Source organism: Lactuca saligna, chromosome 2 (assembly GCF_052625555.1).
Source record: "Lactuca saligna cultivar CGN05327 chromosome 2, ASM5262555v1, whole genome shotgun sequence".
In the NCBI taxonomy this organism is placed as follows: Eukaryota; Viridiplantae; Streptophyta; class Magnoliopsida; order Asterales; family Asteraceae; genus Lactuca; species Lactuca saligna.
In genome coordinates, this window is record NC_136418.1 from 169,080,492 (window position 1) to 169,084,058 (window position 3,567).

Sequence of the window (3,567 nt, forward strand, 5' to 3'; positions counted from 1 at the left end):
ATTATATTATATTTTACTAAATAAATCGAACTATATAAAATTTGTTCGATATATTTTATGTTAGATCAAACATTCTCGCAAATTGGCGCTCGTAGATAACGTTTATTGTGATCATTTGTTTAAATTCCGATAAATCTCAAAGTAAAATATTTTATTACTGAATAATTTTTTGTTATATTCGTTTTTAACCACACATACCTTTCCTCGTATTTTTCGAATATTTTAATAGGCTAAAATTATATGCGTGCTGCCCAAGTTCAACAGGGGTTTATTCGGAATATTTTAAACCGCCGTGGCGATGAAGCCGGATGTGACCTACATACACCGTTAGATCAATGCTGATCCAGCGGTCCACAGAAAAACCCTACACATATAAAGTTCCCAATACTCCCTTTCTTCTCAACTCGCGAAGTTTTTCTGCTCTTAGGTGGTTCTCTATTTCTTCATCAGAGAATAATAAAGGTTCGATTTCTTCGATTCTTTATCTCTGCTTCATTGTTTACTTATTCATTTGCTTCTTTTAGCCTGCTGATTCATTTGAAGTAATTGTTTGATCTGTTTATCGATTGTTTTGTCCTAGAATTATGGAATTATAGGTATCGATGTTTAGTTATTTATTTTTGTTGATTATCTGCTTTATCGACTAGTTTATCTTATCGTTGCTGTATTTTTCATAATGCTTAGCCGTGTAATCGTAAATTTCAGTCTATGATCTTAGTTATTTTGTTTCAATGATAGCTAGTGTTTCGAGATGCTTGATCCATGATCATATGATATCTTCAGAGCCTTTGAGTTTCAAACGCATTTCAATTTGGATGATGTTGATCATGTTTTCGATCACATTTATTCTTTAAGTCTTCATGTTGGTTTACGGATTATTACATAGTACTTACTATGTAACGTATAATCTTCTCTTTTGATTCTAAATTATATACTACCATTTTTTCATTCATATTTGAAGTTCTTATATCTGTTCGCTGTTTCTATTCACCATTATAGTTAGAATGACTTGAATCCTTGTTTGAAAAAGTGTAGAAAGCTTTTGCCGATGCTTGATTTCCTTTGAAATATATAAAAATATGCTTTAATTTTTTTTTTCTGCAACATGCAATGCCTGCGTTTATCAAATCGTCTTTTATTAAAATTACTGTTTTCTCAAATCTAGCAACAAACTCAGTTTCACCATGGGTAAAGAGAAGGTTCACATCAACATCGTTGTCATCGGCCATGTCGACTCCGGCAAATCAACCACCACCGGCCACTTAATCTACAAGCTAGGAGGCATCGACAAGCGTGTGATCGAAAGATTCGAGAAAGAAGCTGCTGAGATGAACAAACGTTCCTTCAAATACGCATGGGTCCTCGACAAACTCAAAGCTGAACGCGAACGTGGCATCACGATCGACATCGCTTTATGGAAATTCGAAACCAACAAGTACTACTGCACAGTCATCGACGCCCCTGGCCACCGTGACTTCATCAAGAACATGATCACCGGAACCTCTCAAGCCGATTGCGCCGTCCTCATCATCGACTCCACCACCGGTGGTTTTGAAGCTGGAATTTCCAAAGATGGTCAGACCCGCGAACACGCTCTTTTAGCTTTCACACTCGGTGTCAGGCAAATGATCTGCTGTTGCAACAAGATGGATGCCACTACTCCGAAATACTCCAAAGCTAGATACGACGAAATCGTTAAAGAAGTTTCTTCCTACCTGAAGAAAGTCGGTTACAACCCGGAGAAAATCCCATTCGTTCCAATCTCCGGTTTCGAAGGCGACAACATGATCGAAAGGTCAACAAATCTTGACTGGTACAAGGGCCCCACTCTCCTCGAAGCACTCGACCAACTCAACGAGCCAAAACGCCCATCCGACAAACCCCTCCGTCTCCCCTTACAAGACGTTTACAAAATCGGCGGAATCGGAACTGTTCCAGTGGGTCGGGTCGAAACCGGTGTTATCAAACCGGGTATGGTAGTCACCTTCGGTCCTACCGGACTTACGACTGAAGTCAAATCTGTTGAGATGCACCACGAAGCGCTTGTGGAAGCTTTACCCGGTGATAATGTCGGGTTTAATGTGAAAAACGTGGCTGTGAAGGATTTGAAACGTGGGTATGTTGCTTCGAATTCGAAAGATGACCCGGCTAAGGGTGCGGCTAATTTTACTGCTCAGGTTATTATTATGAACCACCCGGGTCAGATTGGAAACGGGTATGCACCGGTTCTTGATTGTCATACTTCTCATATTGCTGTGAAGTTTGCTGAGCTGTTGACTAAGATTGACCGGAGGTCTGGTAAGGAGCTTGAGAAGGAACCTAAGTTTTTGAAGAATGGTGATGCGGGAATGGTGAAGATGATTCCGACTAAGCCGATGGTGGTGGAGACTTTCTCGGAGTACCCTCCGTTGGGGCGGTTTGCGGTTAGGGATATGAGGCAGACGGTGGCTGTTGGTGTTATTAAGAGTGTGGACAAGAAGGATCCGACCGGGGCTAAGATTACTAAGGCGGCGGCTAAGAAGAAATGAATCCCCGGTTCGATTATGGATTTGGATTTGAAAGTGGGTTTTGGTTTTTTGTTTTTGAGTTTTTTTATGATTTTGGATTGTGTGTTTCCCTTTTGTTGTTGGTGTCATCTTTTACCGCTGTTTCTTGGAACGGTGGTTCTGTTACGTTTCCGGGTTGATACTTGGGTGCTTGACAGACGGTGGCACAAGTTATGGTGGTTGGTTTGGTTGTGATGGAGTGTTCTATTTTCATATTTTGATTTTGATGAACAATACATTTGTGGGTTTTTAGTGACAATAATAAATGGTTGTGGTTTAATAGATTGGTTCCATCTTTAATGTATTTTTCTTTTTTACCTCATTATTTTTGCTAAATGATATTGTGGTTCTTTAACTTGCAAAAAATCAATATACCATGTCAAAAATATTATTGTTTACTTGAAGAAAATTTTATTTTATGCCATCTTCAGCGTAGTTCTTTTTTTAAAAGGATTATTTGAAAAAAAAAAACATTTGCAATTAGAAATATTTGTCAAATTAATAAAATAATCTGAATGTTGAATGTTAAAAAACGTAAGTTTTTAGAGTAAATTACATGAATGGTCCCTATAGGATGTAATTTGTATATTTGGTGCCTAACTTATTTTTTTTAACCCGGAAGGTCCCTATCATTTATTTTTGTTACGCGTCTGGTCCCTATTTTACCTAAAAATACTATTTTACGCTTGATTTTTTAATTTATTTAAATAAATAAGATAGATAAGATAAAATAAGGTGAGGTGGAAGTGGAGTTTGAGGTGTGTTTATTTAAATAAATTAAAAAATCAAGAGTAAAATAATCTTTTTAGGTAAGACAGAGACTAAACATGCAACAAAAACAAACAGTAAGAACCTTCCGAGTTAAAAAAATATGTTTGGAACCAAACATTCAAATTACCTCAAACCATAGGGACCGTTCGTGTAATTTACTCTAGTTTTTGTTTAGTTATTAAGTGATATATATGATTAATGTTAATATTAATATTTTTAAAGTTTTCTTTTTATAACTATATATATGATT

The 3,567-nt window shown here is 37.0% G+C and overlaps 1 pseudogene across 1 annotated transcript; it reads left to right on the forward strand.

Annotated features, from left to right (window-relative positions):
* Positions 1–325: 325 nt before the first annotated feature.
* Positions 326–2,828, forward strand: LOC145032698 (elongation factor 1-alpha pseudogene; annotated as a pseudogene). Its single transcript, XR_013677190.1, has 2 exons — positions 326–462; positions 1,166–2,828. The product of XR_013677190.1 is annotated as an elongation factor 1-alpha pseudogene (transcript).
* The last annotated feature ends 739 nt before the right edge of the window (positions 2,829–3,567 follow it).